At 42.2% G+C, this 17,820-nt stretch overlaps 1 long non-coding RNA gene across 4 annotated transcripts in view; it reads left to right on the top strand.

Annotated features, from left to right (window-relative positions):
* LOC116072046 overlaps positions 1-17,820 on the top strand; it is a 21,398-nt gene extending 3,578 nt beyond the window's left edge. The window contains exons 3-5 of one of the 4 annotated variants that reach the window (XR_004111295.1): positions 5,448-5,540; positions 15,053-15,157; positions 17,726-17,820. This is a non-coding gene — a long non-coding RNA (uncharacterized LOC116072046). Of the gene's footprint in view, positions 1-5,447; positions 5,553-15,052; positions 15,158-17,725 lie in introns of all 4 variants that reach the window. The other 3 variants (XR_004111296.1, XR_004111294.1, XR_004111293.1) reach the window with 3 other exon arrangements.

The raw sequence follows: 17,820 nt of genomic DNA, 5'->3' as shown, positions 1-17,820 counted from the left end.
GCATTTTGCTGTGTCATTCAGTCCAGAGTATAACCCTGAGTGCACAACTTTTGTTGTTGGGCTGCCCATTCTGTTCCATTGGTGGCCATGAGACTTACTGTGCTGTCGCTCTGCTGAGTCATTCACTGTGGTCTTGTAGTTTGATGACAGTTATTACAAGGATGTTTTCTTGGTGGTAGTTTTTGAGACAGGCCTCACTATGTAGCCCTAGGTAGCTTGTAGCTTGTTTGGTGGGACAGGTTGGGTTAAAGGCATGCATCACCATGCCTAGGGCAAGTGTGCTCTTCTTAATCAAATTATGTTGACGGTTTGGGGCTTTTAGTGCATACATATGTTTAGGACACTGTCTAGGACAGTGTTTTTGTGATGATTGTCTTTTGTATTAAGATGAGTATTGACTCTTTAAATCTCTGAGCAATATGGATATGTAGATATAATTTTTTTTTATTTTAGTTGTCATTTCTTTTTTACTTTTTTTATTGTTTTTTTTTTTTGTTTTTTTGAGACAGGGTTTCTCTGTGGAGCCCTGGCTGTCCTGGAACTCACTCTGTAGACCAGGCTGGCCTCAAACTCAGAAATCCACCTGCCTCTGCCTCGCAAGTGCTGGGATTAAAGGCATGCGCCACCACCGCCTGGCTTTTTTACTTTTTTTAATATTAGATATTTTCTTAATTTACATTTCAAATGTTTTCCCCTTTCTTGGTTTCCCCGATGGAAAGTAGAAAAAAACCTATTCCCTTCCCATCTTCACCTGCTCACCACCCCACGCTCTCCTGCTTTCTGGCCCTGGCATTCCCCTACACTGGGGCATAGAACCTTCACAGGGCCTAGGGCCTCTCCTCCCATTGATGACCAACTATGCCATCCTCTCCTACATATGCAGCTGGAGCCATGAGTATGATCATGTGTACTCTTTGATTGGTAGTTTAGTCCCTGGAAGCTCTGGGGGTACTAGTTAGTTCATGTTGTTGTTCCTCCCATGGGGCTGCAATCTGAGCTCCTTTGGTCCTTTCTCTATCTCCTTCTTTGGGGACACTGTGCTCAGTCTAATGGATGCCTGTGAGCCTCTACTTCTGTATTAATAGGGCACTGGCAGAGCCTCTCAGGGACAGCTATATCCGGCTCCTGTTAGCAAGCACTTGTTGTCATCCACAATAGTGTCTGGGTTTGGTGATTGTATATGGGAAAGGATCCCCAGGTGGGCAGTCTCTGGATTGTTCCTCCTTCAGTCTCTGCTCCACACTTTGTCTCTGCAACTCCTTCCATAGGTATTTTGTTCCCCCCTTCTAAGAATGGATACTTCTTAGAAGTTCTCCCCTGTTAAGTGTGGATACTTAGATCCACACTTTGGTCTTCCTTCTTCTTGAGTTTCTTGTGGTTTGTAGATTGTATCTTGGGTATTCCAAGCTTCTAGACTAGTATCCACTTATCAATGAGTGCATACCATGTGTGTTCTTTTGTTATTGGGTTACCTCACTCAGGATGATATTCTCCAGATCCATCCATTTCCCTGGAAATCAGTTTGACGATTCCTCAGAAAACTGGACATAGTACTACCAGAAGACCCAGCAATACCACTCCTGGGCATATACCCAGAAGATGCTCCAACATGTAATAAGGACACATGCTCCAATATGTTCATAGCAGCCTTATTTATAATAGCTAGAAACTGGAAACAACCCAGATGTCCCTCAACAGAGGAATGGATACACAAAATGTGGCACATTTACACAATGGAATACTACTCAGCTATTAAAAACAATGAATTTATGAAATATCTGTGAACAAGAAATACCTTTCCCTCCCTTCCTCCTTCCCTTCTTCCCTCCCTCTTATCCCCGAGTGTGTATGTGTGTGTGTGTCCTGAGATAAGGTGTCATTGTGTGTCCAGGACAGCCTTGAAGACACTGTATAGTCTGAGCTGGCCTCAAATGAGTAGCAGTCCTCCTGTCTGGGGTCCTGGGGCATGTGGAGGTTGTGTCCTCTAATCTTGAGTTTTCAGGATAGTGGTCTTTAATTCTTCAGCTAGTAAATTGTAAAGTTAGATAGGAGATACAGCTCAGAAGTGAAGAGCTTATTCAATGTGTATAGGACGTAGGTCACGCCCCTAGTACTGCAAGACATGATAGATAGATAGATAGATAGATAGATAGATAGATAGATAGATAGATAGATAGATAGGATCTTCAACTCCAGAAGTTGTGAATACATAAATAAATTGAAGCTACATGAAAGATTTTTGTTTGTTTGTTTGTTTGTTTTTGTTTTTTGAGACAGGGTATCTCTGTAGCCCTGTGTCCTGGAACTCACTCTGTAGACCAGGCTGGCCTCGAACTCAGAAATCTGCCTGTCTGTACCTCCCAAGTGTTGTACATGAAAGATTTTGAAAGTAATTTAGTAGTTATTGTGAATGGGATTTTATTCTGAATTACTGTATTAACAACTTTGCATTAGTTTTTAGAGATAGGGTCTCATGTAACTGGGGCTAGCTTTGAACTTACTGTGTAGCTGAGCAAAACCTGAACTTTGTTTTTACATCCCAACTGGTGTTTTCCCTCCCTTCTCTCCTCCCAGTCCCAACCCCCATACTTTCCCCCACACTTTTCCTCCTCCATTTCTCTTCAGAAAAGGTCAGGCCTCCCATGGATATCAACCAGCTATGGCATGTCAAGTTTCAGTAAGACTAGGCTCCCCCTCTCCTAGTAAAGCTGATGAAGCAATCAGAGGAAGAAAAGGGTCCTAAAGGCAGGCTGAAGAGTCAGAGGCAGCCCCACCCTTCCATTAGGAGTCCCACAGAAAGACCAGGGTGCACAGCTCTAACATGTGCTGAAGGCCTAGGACCTGGAATTTATAATCCTCCTGCCTCCAGCTCCCCATTGCCAGGATTATTCATGGGTGCCCCTGTACTCAAGCTTTTTGGGCTGCTACTGAGCAAATCCAGGATTTCATGCCTGGAAGGCATGTCCAACTGAGCTACATTTTCAGCCCAGGAATTTTGTTATTGATTCATCATCTACAAACGTTGGTGTTTCAATTTTTCATTCTTTAACATAAATTATTTGATCAATTCCCCCTTTCTCTGAAGTCTTTTTCTCTTCTCAAAACTTTATTTCACTTATTTATTTTGATTGTGTCTATGTGTCACAGTGCATGGAGGTTAGAGGAAAATTCCACTCTGGGTTCCAGTGATTGAACTTAGGTCATCAGACTTGGGGCAGGCGCCATTTCCTCCTGGCCCCTTCTCTTTAGGAGTCATTTGGCCTACAAATAAAAACATTTTTACAGTCTTCTTTTTCATTACAGATCCTTTGTTTGTTGCCCCTGATCCATTGCTGAGCCTTCTCAGCAGTACATCAAAGAGAGCAGAGCATTGCTAGCCACATCCTTGTCTTTTTGCAGACCTTAAAGGACTTTCAGGATTTTGCCATTCATATAGTTGTAGGGTGTGTTTTTATTTCACTTAACCATTATTGTGTGCAGGTATGATCTTGTTACCTTTTTATTGAGAAAAAAAAAATTTAAGATGGGGTATTGAAGTTTATAAATGCCTTTAAGAATCTGTTTTGATCTTCATATATCTTCTTACTGTTTACCATGTACATCTGACTTTTGAAAATTTCATATGGTGAATCGTACACCCTTGCTATGAATCACATGATTATAGCTATTTTTTTTTTTAAAAGACAGTGTCTCATGTAGCCCAGGCTACTGTCGAACTTGTCATATAGACTAGGATGATGCAGAGCTACAAATCCTCCTACATCTATTTCCCGAGTGCTGAGATTATAGGTGTGCTCCACTATGCCCTGTGTGTAATGTCTTAGTGTTCTAGTGCTATGAAGAGACACCATGACCACAGCAACTCTTATAAAGAAGAACTTTTAACTGAGACTGGCTTACAGTTTCCGAGGTTTAGTCTGTTATCATGGCAGGAAGCATGGCAGCATGCAGGCAGACATGGTGCTGGAGAAGGAGCTGAGAGTTCTACATCTAGATCAACAGACAGCAGGAAGAGAGAGAGTGACACTGAGCCTGACTTGAGCATTTGACACCTCAAAGCCCATCCCCCAGTGACACAGTCTTCCAGCAAGGCCACACATACTTCAACAAGGGTACAACTTCTAATGGTCCCTCTCCCTGTGAGCCTCTGGTGACCATTTTCATTCAAACCATCACACAGTTTGTAATGTTTACGTGCTATTCTGTTGGAGCGCGCGCGTGCGTGCGTGCGTGCGTGCGTGCGTGCGTGCGTGCGTGCGTGCGTGTGTGTGTGTGTGTGTGTGTGTGTGTGTGCGTGTGTGTGTTTCTGAGGCAGGGTTTCTCTGTGTAGCTCTGGCTGTCTTGGAACTCACTCAGGCTGGTCTCACACTCAGAGATCTGCTTCCCGAGTACTTGGATCAAAGGTTGATCCACCCAGCTTGTTGAACATTTTTTAAAAATATTTATTTATCTATATGTATATGACTACACTGTTGCTATCTTCAGACATACCAGAAGAGGGCGTCAGACCTCATTACAGATGGTTGTTAGCCACCATGTGGTTGCTGGGAATTGAACTCAGGACCTCTTGAAGAGCAGTCAGTGCTCTTAACCACTGAACCATCTCTCCAGCCCCCTTGTTGAGCACTTTTTTTCTCTCTTTTTTTTTTTTTTTTGGTTTTTCGAAACAGGGTTTCTCTGTGTAGCCCTGGCTGTCCTGGAACTCACTCTGTAGACCAGGCTAGCCTGGAACTCAGAAATCCGCCTGCCTCTGCCTCCCAAGTGCTGGGATTAAAGGCGTGCTCCACCACCGCCCGGCTAATTTCCCATTTTCTAATCTGCCTGAGTTTAAAAATGAAGACATTGTGCTTTGGATTTTCTCCCTGGCTTCTCAGCCATGGATTCTTTGGTTTTTACTCTTTTTTCTTCTTTAAGTTGCTTTAGGGTTTGTTTTTCCTTTTTTACATTTTTTTTTTCTTCTGAGACAGGGTCACTATGTACTCCTGATTGGCCTAGAAGTTGCTACATAGGCCAGGGTGGCCTTGAACTCAAAGAGATCTCCCTGCCTTTTCCTCTGTCTCCATGCCTTGCTTTGTTTTCTTTTTCTTTTCTTTTCTTTTTTTTTAAACTGAGCTCTTTCCATGCAAAGTTTCTGACTGATTCTCACCACTTTCTCTGTGTCCCATGTGTCCTAATGGAGTTCTCTCTCCAGTTTCCTTGTACTTTCTCTTTTATTACCTATTTTCTTAAATATTCTCCAAATCTTTATTTTGGGTTATTTATCATGCAGTTTAATGCTACTTGAGGGTAAAATTTCAGCCAGTGAGCAGTGTGAGTGTAAGTACTGTCTTATGAAAGTTTCTGGTTCACTTGTGATAGTGTTGTCCTTCGAGTGGATCCTGTCATCATTTATGACTGGGCCTCACTTAGCACATTAGCAAAACTAATCTACTATTTCCCATTTGCAGGACACTGCATGACCAAACCAGAGCTCATCTTTGAGTGGGAGCTTCAAGTCGAACCATGGACTGCAGTAGAAGCCTCAATTGGATGTGTGCCCAGTCAGTGAGTGGGTATGGGGCAAGAGTTCTCCATACAAAGAGAGCTTATCATATAGAGGTTATGTTGAGCTCTTTTCATAATCAAACTCTTCCCTGCAGATAGCCAGCCCTGTGGCAAAGACACATGTTTTATGAAGTTTCTGAGAGAGTTCTGTATGTTAGCATATCCCCAGCTTTCTCCTATTGAAGTATATTTTCTTAGATTTATCAAAATCTCAATCCTATGTACTACTTAGATTCAGTAGTTCTTAACCCTTTTGGGGGTCAAATGACCCTTCCACAGGGGTCACCTGACACCACTGAAAACATAGATATTTACATTCTGATCCATAACAGTACCAAAATACAGATATGAAGTAGCAATGAAAATAATGTTGTGGCTGGGGGTCAGCACAACATGAGGAGCTGTGTTAAAGGTCACAGAAGGGTGGGAACCACTGGTGTAGTTGGTTTTCTTGGTTTGTCAGTGTACCTAAATTCTCACTCTTCTTCCTTTTTTGAGGGGGGGGGGGGTTCGAGACAGGGTTTCTCTACCTTAGCTGTCCTGGAACTCACTCTGTAGACCAGGCTGGCCTTGACCTCAAACTCAGAAACCCGCCTACCTCTGCCTCCCAAGTGCTGGGATTAAAGGTGTGTGCCACCACCACCTGGCCACTCTTCCTCCTTTTTAAAATTAGGCATTTGCTGACACGTTCTTTCAACACTTGCTCTTGGTCCTTAGTGATTCTGTGTAATTGTGTTGGTAATACCAACAGAAATCACCCACACACTCTTAACATCATCTTACATTCAGTGAATGTAAAGAGATCAAAGACACAAGGATTATGGTGATGTAGAAATCAAAGAATGCTTACAAAGAGTGGGAAAAAGTAGTTCTGAGGAAGAGTAAACCAAACCTTCTGTTAGGGAATTGTTTATTCATTTTAGTTTATATTTGACATGACTCTTTTCCAAATTTGGCACACTGTACTTGACTCAGGGGTGGTGATGTTTTTAATATTTTCCCTGTTCATAAAGTGAATGCTAGGTTTGAGGCTAGCCATGAAAATCAAGAGAAAGGTTTGTGGCAAATCAGAATCAACAAAGCACTACATCTAATAAAGACATGGTTGGTACAGGTGGGACAGTTACCGTGAGCCATTCAGAGCTGAACACACAGAAGGAAACCCTTCAGGGATTGTGGGACTTCTCCACAGTGTGTCCAGTGAGACACAGGCTGGAGAAGAACCAGATTTTTTTCTTTTTAAAGCACAGTAGGCATAAAATGTAGATTTGAAGCATGAAGACGAAGAAAAAGGTAGGTTGGAAAGAAAATGACATCTGAAACCGTGCCTGTCGATTTTCAGAGAAGTGTCACCCAGCCTAGCACTTTTACGACTGAGGACATCCTCGTCTTTCTAGTAGGACCCCAGATTTGTGGTGCTTTATTCAGTATATCTGATGAGGGATATCTATCTAAATCAGCGTAATCTTCCTGATACAACAAGGAAGCTCACGCTCTAGATCTTCCCATAGACTCAGTCAGTGCTGGAGGTCCTCTTAGTAGGAAGCATTCAGTGCCCAAAACATGAAAAATGCAAGGAGCAAACCACTAAGTTTAATATGTGGGATAATGTTCCATTAGAAGATGTAACGCAGAAAAGGGTAAGTACACACATAAGAAAGTGTAAAGAGCCGGGCGGTGGTGGCGCACGCCTTTCATCCCAGCACTTGGGAGGCAGAGGCAGGTGGACTTCTAAGTTCGAGGCCAGCCTGCTCTACAGAGTGAGTTCCAGAACAGCCAGGGCTACACAGAGAAACCCTGTCTTGAAAAACCAAAAAAAAAATCAAAAAAAAAAAAAAAAAAGAAAGAAAAGAAAGTGTAAATATAGTTACTCTGAGAAATCTTTAAGTAGGATATATGTCTTAGGAAATGGCTCAGTGAGGATAAGTAATATAAATAATTTTTATGTCTCCAGTTAGAACTAAAGGTTCAGCCAGACAGTGGTTACATATACCTTTAATCCTAGAACTTGGGAGGCAGAGGCAGGCTGAATGCTTCCTATTGTAAGTAAGCCCCCATTCTCCATCAGAAATCTTACTATGGAGAAGTATATGAATTTACACATTGTAGCAAAGTATTCAATTTGAAGTCGGCCCCCACCTTTCATCTAAGAACACACACAGAAAGAAACCTGTGAATATAAAGAAAGCAAGAAAACTGTTGACTTCATGTCTCACTTCACTGTACATCAGAGAATTCACACAGCTTGGAATTCTTAGTAATGTGAAGAATGCAGGAACCTTTTCTCTTGCCAGTCACAGCTCTGCATATCAGAAATGTCATGCAGCTCATAAACCATATGAATGCAAGGCTTTCTTGAGAAAGTCTGACTTTGCTTGACATCAAGATTCATATAGGTGAGAAGCCTTTTGAATATGGAAATATAGGAAAGCCTTTCTCCACAAGTCGTGTGTGTACACCACAGACCCCTCATAGGCAAGGAGCTCTGTGAATGTAATGACGGTAGGGAAGCATCTACTGTAAGCCAGACCTAATTGTGCATCAGATCATTCCTAAGGTCAGAACCCTCTTGGATATAAGGATGAAGGTATTTCTCTCTCCGGTCAAAATTATGTTAGAGAATACGTCAAGGGGAGAAACTGTATGACTAAGGAATACAAGAAGCTTTCTGCCCAGTCAAAGTTCAGTGTACATCAGAGAGCACACACAAGCCCTGTGGATATAAAGACTATAGAAAACCTTCCTATTGCAAGCCATAACTTATATGACATTAGAGATCCCTTACAGGTTATAAGCCTTATGAATGTGAGGAATTTAGGGCAAAACTCGATTTGCACCAGAGAGCTCATTCTGGTCAGAATCTGTATGAAGACAGAATGCATGGAAGGCATTCATCTGCAAGTGAAAACTGCAAGTTTTTCAAAGGACATATTCAGGGGAAGCACTGTACAAGTGGAGAATGCAGGGAACCTTTGACCCCCAAGTTGAAATTACCTGCGTCAGAGAATATATGCAGTTGACAAATGATACAAGTGTAGAGAGTGCAGAAAAACCTTCTACTGCAAGTCAAGTCTCTGTGTCTGTCAGTGAGCTTGTGTGTTAGAAAGCACGCAGTTATAAAGGATACACAGCCGGGTGGTGGTGGCACACGCCTTTCATCCCAGCACTTGGGAGGCAGAGGCAGGTGGATTTCTGAGTTCGAAGTCAGCCTGGTCTACAGAGTGAGTTCCAGAACAGCCAGAGCTGTACAGAGAAACCTTATCTCAAAAAACAAAACAAAGAAAACAAAAAGAATACACAGAAGAGTTTAGTTTAAGGGAGATCTCATTCTGCTTCTAGAGACAATAGAGGAGAAGGCTGTGAATGTAAAGAATTCAGGAAATTATTTTACATGAAGTTAGAACTGCCTTGATACCAGAGAGCTCACACAGGAGTGGTGTCTCTACGTCAGTTCTTCACTTCAGACTACTTACAGGTGAGAAGCCCAATAAATGTAAAAACTTCAGGGAAGATTTCATTTCATATGAGGAAGTGATATAAAGATCTTTTTTGTTTTTATTTTATGTATATGGGTGTTTTACCTGCATGTGCACATGCACATGTGCATGAAGGCCAGAAGAGGGCCCTGGTTCCTGGGGACTGGAGTTAACAGTGGGTGTAGGGCAAATCCACCTGTGGAGGCCTGGAACTGAAGGAGAGCCCTCCATACCACAACGTTTGCTCTTTACCATGGCACCATCTGTATGGAAACTGGCCTGCACTGTCTGGATTTGTAGAGTTTCAAAATGGAAACTTCAAAAGCCAGAAAGAAAATTCTGGAACAGTGCCCTTCAAGTTCTCAAAGACCTTGAGTGCCAACCTAGACTACTGTCCCCAGAAAAACCATGTGCCATAGTTGAAGTGAAAGGAAAAACATCGGGCTGGTGAGATGGCTCAGCCAGTAAGAGCACCGTCTGTTCTTCCGAAGGTCATGAGTTCAAATCCTAGCAACCACATGGTGGCTCACAACCACCCATAATGAAATCTGACGCCCTCTTCTGGTGTGTCTGAAGACAGCTACAGTGTACTACTCATTTATAATAAATAATAATCTTAAAAAAAAAAGAAAAAAACACCATGATATAAGCAGTCTAACGATTCATGACCACAAAACATGGCCCTATAGAGAAGCCTAGAAGCAAGACTGTGCGGTTATGAGAAAAATAAACATAGCCAAAAAGATAGAAAAAAACCAAATGAAGCTACAGTTACTGAACCACAAAATCTACTAAGAATACAACAGAAACAAATAACCAAAATAAAAGCCCAGCACAATGCCAGTGACCAATTAAATGACAGTGTACATCAAATAAACCTAACATTTACTCCACAGCCTATGGAGGCATCTCTAAAATAGGCCACATGTTCAACTGGCTCATTACAAATAAGGACCTGAAAGTAGTGACTAGGCCTTCTACAAAAGAAGCCCAGGCCCAGATGGCTTCACCCCAGAATACTACTGGATTTCCGAAGAAGATCCGCAGCCAGCCATTAAATTAGTTTTTTAAAAAAGAAGGTAAACAGACAAAAACCCAAACCAGGTAAAGACAACTTCCAAGCACTCATTATACAGTAATTGGACAATTTCCAGCCACGTTATATGATGTTAAAACAGAGCAGTTTAATTTGGAAGAGTCTGGCCAGCATGCGAGCTCTCAACAGCAGCTTGTATCTGTTCCACTTAAGAGAAAACGAACAAGAAATTCTACTGCATATGCCATCTGGGCTGTGAGCCTCTTCAATCTTTTTCATCTTTCCCTTCTCAGCAGAAAAACTCCCTCAAGTTTCAAATCCTGGAAGAAGAATGAAGCCCTGAGCATGAGTATAGTATGCAAGATAAAGTGGAATCTGGGAGAAGGGGAAGGGTGTTGTAAACTAAGAGAAGGGGGAAAGTGTGTCCCACAGTAGAAGGGGTGAAAGTGTGTTGGAGAGTGGGAGATGGGGAAAGTGTTTGAAGGTGAAAAGACATGAAGTTCATTACTTACTGCATCCTTTTGAGAGAGGTATTGGTAAGGCCCACAAGAAGCGAGTTCTGTTGTTTATTTATGTTTGAAGTTGAGTCTTCTGAGAAGCCAATTTCAGTGTGACAGTGAGAGTCGTGGCAGAGCTTTTTCCTAAGTCATTCTGAAGGCTGCTGATTGTGGGAGCAGTGATCATTGTGTGAAGCTGAGCCCATAGGCAGGGCTGTGAGGTGGATGCCATCATTTCCAAAACAATAAAGGCTCCCAGAGGCCAGGCTCCCTTCCCAAGAGAAGAGCAGCAGAGTGTTGGAAGTGAATTTCCTATCAGAATATATTGAAGTTGATGCAAGTACAATACAAATTACACGTGGTCTGGCGTGAGGAGCCAGGGCTGTAACTGGATGTAGGGAGGTCATCTACCACTTTTCCAGCTCAGGCAGGAGGGCATCTCTATGAAGGTCACTGTAGAGATGAACTAGGAGATTGCCCAGAGGAGGCGGTGGGGACAGGAGGTCAGGTGCCTGTGATGGAGAGGGCCCTAGGGAGTCGGGACAGTATACTCCTCTCCCCCAGTTATAGGCCTCATAGAAATTGTCCTCTGACCTCCTTGGTTGGGTTTGTCTTGTCTTCCCTGAGCACTGTGCTCCTGCCTTTCATAATTCTTGTGTTGAAGATCTATGCAAACGTGTCATTAATAATTCTCTAGGTCTGCATCATGCTGGTTTATCCTGGAATTCTCTTTTGTAGACCCCAAGAATGCTAGTTTTGAGTTCTAGTCTTATATAAACCGAGCCCCACCCCCAAGCCTCCTGGCTGCAGATGGGGAAGGGCATGGAGCTGAGCCTCTATCCCTGTCACACACAGGGGATTTTTCAGGGATTTTATCTAAAGCCTTGTTGGTGAGTTTGTTTACTGTGACTTGCTTGGTCTGCCCTCTTAAGCATGGTGTGCACATTAACTTGTCTTTTCTGCTTTGGTTTTCTGGCCAGAGATCTGCATAAAGTTGAATGAGAAATGACCTGGTGTCATTAATCCCTCAGCTCAGGGTCAGATAGAAGAACAAGCACCTTGACTGAGAGTCGCCTCCATGAGGCCTAATCTGCTGATGTCCCAGGCCACTCTAGTTTGCTATCAAGACTAGCAGCAACCTGAGTCACTAAGAGAGCTACTTGTAAAAAACGGCAGATCCTGTATTAAATTAGCATGACCACTTCTGGACCCTCCCCAATTTGATGGTACTCTCTGCTCCTTCTTATCAGCTGATTTCTAGTGGCTCTTGGTTTTCCTGTCTTCTTTCTAAAGCCAGGTGCTGCAGTTCACTGTACTTGAATTGTTCTTTATACTGTCTGCACGGCCCTAGTGTTGTTACAGTTCCTCTTATTCAATCCTATAAGTTTCAGAATCCAAAGCATATCATTTTTTTTCTCTCCCTCCATCCTGCCTCTTCATCTCTTATTTTTCTTGTTTTGCACTGCTGGTATAGGATCCATGTCCTGTACAAGCTTGGGCCATTATTTGTAGTGAATTTCTGGTTGGTGACTTTTTTTTTTTTTTTTTTTTTTTTTTGAGACAGGGTTTCTCTGTGTAGCCCTGGCTGTCCTGGTACTCACTCTGTAGACCAGGCTGGCCTCGAACTCAGAAATCTGCCTGTCTGTGCCTCCCAAGTGCTGGGATTAAAGATGTGCGCCACCACCGCCCAGCCTAGTTGGTGATTTTTGAAGGAGTATATTAGGAAGCATCAGAATGTATAATTCTCAGATACCCCGAGGAAAATAAAGTTCCCATTTCATTGACACAAGGAAAATACAACAGTGGGTTCCCTAGTATGTAAATTTAGATTAATATAATGAGTATGCTAAAGAAGTTGGATCAAAATTCCTAATGCAATTTTATAGCAACATGTTTTCTCAGAGATAATCCACATATCCCACAGTGTCCACCTGTAGAGTGCGCAGTTAGATGGTTTTCACTTACATGAAAGTCCGTGTCAGAACATGCTCCACACCCAAGCACAGCAGTGTGTTATAACCATTGGCAGTCTCTACATTACCTTCCTATTTCCTTCTACACCATAAATACTAATCTACTGGCTCTCCAGGTGCAATTCCTCTTATGGACTTTTTATGAAGAGAAGTAGATTGTTGGTGGACTTGATGGTTGACATTTTCCAGTGGGCAGAGGTATCTTAGGTGACATCCGTATTGCAGCAGGTATCATTATATTATATTATTGTCCTGATGGATAATATCTAATTCGATGGCATGCCACACTTTTAATCTACTCAACAATGAATATATTACCTTTATATATTCCTGTGGACATCCCAAATAAATGTTTTATTAGTATTCAAATTAATGTTTAATATCAATGTGTGGCTTATATTTCCCTTGAATCCAAGAATTCACGATCGTCTTGGGCTACATGGTAGAGGAGCTGAAAGAGAGAGACCCTAAGCTGTGTAAGTGATTGCAGTGGTGCCGGGAAGATAGCTCAGCCAAAAATGCCTGCAAGAGAAACATGAAACATGATTGCAGATCTCTAGCACCCTTACAGTAGGAACACCAGCACATCAATAATCCCGCAAATGGAAAAGGCAGTCCTGGAAGGATCCCTGGAGCTTTATTGGACAGCCAATCTAGACAAATCAATGAGCTCCAAGTCCAGTAAGAGACTTTGCTTCAAAATACACAATTGAGAGCAATACTGACAAACACCTAGATTTGACATCTGACCCCCATGTGTGTGCACTCTCATATATGTACATATACCTGAGTGCACACATGCACAAACTCACATGAACACACACAAAGACAAAATGATTGTCACTAATATCACTGACTAGGGTTTCATGGGGTTAGGTTAACGTTATTGATGTGAATCCATATCAATGTCAGTGGTATCGTTGAGCTTACTTCAAAGAAGCCAGTGTATATGAAGCATGGTGGCACGTGCCTATATACCCTGCATTTGTGAGGCAAAGGCAGGAGGATCTCTGAGTTCCAGGCCAGGTGGGATTACAAAGTGAAAACCTATCTCAAAGAAAAACCACCAGAATTAATCCACAGAAATTTCTCACATCCCTGAGTAACAGTGAAATTAGTGAACAGAAGCGTCCAGTAGCAGTTGCTTTTACTTCCTTCTCAATTTCAGCAATTCATTTAAGGCTGGGTCAGTTTTACTTGTACAACTCAGAAGGCTGCTCTTCAGTAACATGTGTAATGCTGGGCTTTTGGTAGAGAACAGTAACAAAATTATGAACTATGCTTTGGGTATTGTGAGTGAATACCATTGTTTTTAATAGAAAAATTATATGTGTAATAAAAATTTTTAAATATCCTATAGGTAATAATGCTTGATCTTATATGAACAGGGTCAAATTGGCCTTAAATTATGCTTAACTTGTGAATATTACAATCTAAAAGTTTATAACTGTATTGGAAAAATCTAGTCTTTAAAGAAGAGGGCAAAGACAATTCTGAGAGAGTATAATTTATATGTGTATGGTATTAAAATATTCTAGGAAAGCCATGAAAGTTTTGGTAAAAGCAAGCAAGCAGATTTTATTATAACATGTTAAATAAACATGCCTGCAAACATTCTGAGAGGCAAGCAATGTGCTTAATGGGAGGAGAGAGCTTGTGCTAACCCTGGACAACTGGGAAGAGAGAGCTTGTGCTAACCCTGGACAACTGGTCCCTGCCTTCACCCCACAGTTCTTTCTGGCTGATCTATTGTAACTGTCACATTGGTATCAACACTACAATCTCTGGGTGTGGAGTTAGGAGGAAGAGGAATTAACAACAGGAGTCAAGCACTAAGATGAGTTAAGTTCCAAGATGAAATGAGGCTGTGTTTCATAGAATATTCCCAACTTGAAGTCTGAATTACTTGCCTGCAAGACTTTTTAATGTTTCCTAACTGTGGAGGAGCATACTGTCTGGAATCTCAAACTCTTTTCTAAGTGAAGAAGCTAGAGGAGGTAATGGGTACAATCAACAAAAAGCCTGATTTTAAAATCACAGCCTTCACTTGACTATAGCAGGGAAGAATTTCCATCGAAAGGAACAGGATTTTTCTAAAGGTCATGAAAATATTGAATGTTTGCATACCTTAGTATCTCAGAATGACAGCAGAAGTTTGTTCAAGTTGAGTCTGGTTAAGGGGGTGCGGTGGTGCTCATGAGTCTGTGATATTAGCTCTGGGAGACATGAGAAAAGATAGCAATCTGAGGCAGCCTCTACCTGGGCCTTAATGACAGCTGCAGGCTCTCATCTCAAGCCATGCCTTAGAATTCCTGGTGGCAAGAACTTGTCTTTCTGGCTTCATTCACCCATGGGTTTGTGCCATCTACTGTTGCGTGGGGTGTGAGGGGTTAAGAACTAATCCCTGTCCAGTCCAGCAGTGAGGTGAGGTATATCTAATCAGCTGTAGAGACAGTAGAAGTTATGTGTTCACCATCCTCACCATAGCCTCTGATCTGAACAAACCATTATGTGATCTGTCACCAGGATCATCTTGATCAAGAGGCACTAATGCCATCTCTGTTTCTCAGTGACATGCGGCTGCCTCGAGAACCATAGTGAGGACACTGGGTGTCCTGGACCGTGGAAATGGTGAGTCTGTGGCAAGTCCCTAGCCAGGAGCACAGGCCGGATACTTCTGTGATTTTTCTTTTTTTCTTTTTTCTTTTTTTTTTTTTTTAGTTATATTACAAAACATAAGTTACATCAGGGTTTAATGAATAAACAAAATCAGAAAGCCAATTTTCTTCTGGGATGGATCTGATGGTAGGTTACCCCAAGCTTCAGTGGATCTGCACATATGGGGTTCAGTGGGTTGTTTTAAAAAAAGAGGCAGGACAGGACATTTTGATGGAGTATTGTTCAGTAGGAGTGGAAGGGAGAGCTGGGTATAGATAAGATACATTGTATATATCTATGACTTGTCAAAGAATAAGAATATTTTAAAACTTAGGTAGAAAAACATATAAGTTGGTTCATGTACTTCTGTTGCCCATGAAAAACAAATCTCTAACTTCATAGAGAAGATATCATGTGAGTGACAGTGACTTGGGAACATAGATTCAGTTTCAGGTCTAGCCTGGAGCATATATATGCATACCTTCCCAGCCTGGAGAACTTCTCCTGCCTGTGCCATGCTCAATCCTTAAACCTAGCCTTGGTCTTACAGCTTGTGTGCCAGGCTAGCCTGGTGAGTGCCTGTCTTAGGGTTTCTGCTGCTGTGATGAAACACTATGACCAAAAGCAACTTGGAGAATGTCCTGATGGCAATCCATCATGAAGAGAAGCCAGGCCAGGAACTTAGAGAAGGAATCTAGATGCTATGGAGAAATTCTGTTTACTGGCTTGCTCAGCCTGCCTTCTAATACCACCCAAGACCACCATCCCCAGGAGTGTCACCACACATAGTAATGGGCTATGGTCCATCGATTATCAGTCCAGAAAATGAACCACAGTCTCATTCATAGACCAATCTAGTTGCAGATTTTTGTTTTTTGTTTTTGTTTTTGTTTTTTGTTTTGTTTGTTTGTTTGTTTGAGACAGGGTTCCTCTGTATAGCCTTGGCTGTCCTGGAACTTACTCCGTAGACCAGGCTGGCCTTGAACTCAGAAATCCACCTGCCTCTGCCTCCCAAATGCTGGGATTAAAGGCGTGCACCACCATTGCCTGGCTTGCAGATTTTTAATTGAGGTTCCCTCTTTAAAAGGGACTTCTAGCTGTGTCTTGTTGATGTCAAGCTAGGCAGGACAGTTTACCCCTCATCAACCTGACACAAAAACATATCACTGTTAAACTAAACCTTTCCTTTCTTGTCACCAAGATGTGCTATTAATATGACAATATAAAACATTCTGAATTTTTTTAAAGATTTGTTTGTTTCTTTTATATATATGAGTATACTGTAGCTGTCTTCAGACACACCAGAACAAGGCATCGGATCCTATTACAGATGGTTGTGAGCCACCACGTGGTTGCTGGGAATTTAACTCACGACCACTGGAAGAGCAGTCAGTGCTCTTAACCACTGAGCTGTCTCTCCAGCCCTAACATTATGAATTTTTAAAGTTCTGGAGTCTTTATAAATTCACATACCTTAAAATTCCAGTCCCTTTAAAACATCCTCAGCTCCTCTGAACACCCAAAGCACTCCATTGTTGGCTTCTGTGAAAGAAAAAATAAGTAAATTCTTTCTTACTCCAAGAGAGAAGAGCCAAGGCACAGTCACAGGCAGATGAAAGCAGAACCGAGGTTCGGCAGCATAAATGGTTGGTGCTTGGTACCTGAGACTCGCCACCCTCTGTGCTCCAGAGGGCCATGGAAGTGGCCCTTCTTCAGCGCTAACCCTCCTCGGAAAACGCAACTTCTTTTCGAGACTCTTGTTTGCCTCTATACCTTGATGTAGTAAATTTCTAGCAAAACAAAAAGTACATAATAAAGAGTGAGCACAAATAAATTACTTAATGATACAATTAAGAAATTTGGGCGGGTGGTGGTGGTGCACGCCTTTAATCCCAGCACTTGGGAGGCAGAGGCAGGTGGATTTCTGAGTTCGAGGCCAGCCTGGTCTACAGAGTGAGTTCCAGGACTACACAGAGAAACCCTGTCTCGAAAAACAGAAAACAAAAAAAACAAACAAACAAACAAAAAAAAAATTTGAAAAAGGCCAGGTAGTGGTGGTGCATGCCTTTAATCCTAGCACTTGGGAGGCAGAGGTAGGCTGGTTGTGAGCCACCATGTGGTTGCTGGGATTTGAACTGAGGACCTCTGGAAGAGTAGTCAGTGCTCTTAACTACTGAGCCATCTCTCTAGCCCAAGTGTTGCTTTTTCTTTCTATCATGAAACAGAATCCAAAACAAGCTACATTTTTATAACATTTTACATTTTTTAAAAAAGATTTATTTATTATGATAAATGAGTACACAGAAAAGGGTATCAGATTTCATTAAGGGTGGTTGCAAGCCACCATGTGGTTGCTGGGATTTGAACTCATGAACTGTGGAAGAGCAGTCCATGCTCACTGCTGAGCCCACTGAGGCATCTCACCAGCCCCACATTTTACATTTTATACTGATAAGACAGATTCACATAAAACAGCAAATTCCCATTTTCTGTTCCTAAGACTGAGGACAGCTTGGATTGGAGACAAATGTGTCATTCTAGGTGTTGGTGTCATTTGAGGACGTAGCAGTGGACTTCACCTGGGAGGAGTGGCAGGACCTGGACGCTGCTCAGAGGGCCCTGTACAGGGATGTGAT

Source organism: Mastomys coucha, unplaced genomic scaffold (genome assembly GCF_008632895.1).
Source record: "Mastomys coucha isolate ucsf_1 unplaced genomic scaffold, UCSF_Mcou_1 pScaffold23, whole genome shotgun sequence".
NCBI lineage: Eukaryota > Metazoa > Chordata > Mammalia > Rodentia > Muridae > Mastomys > Mastomys coucha.
The sequence above is the reverse complement of the archived record's forward strand: the minus strand, read 5'-3'. Positions and strand labels throughout refer to the sequence as shown.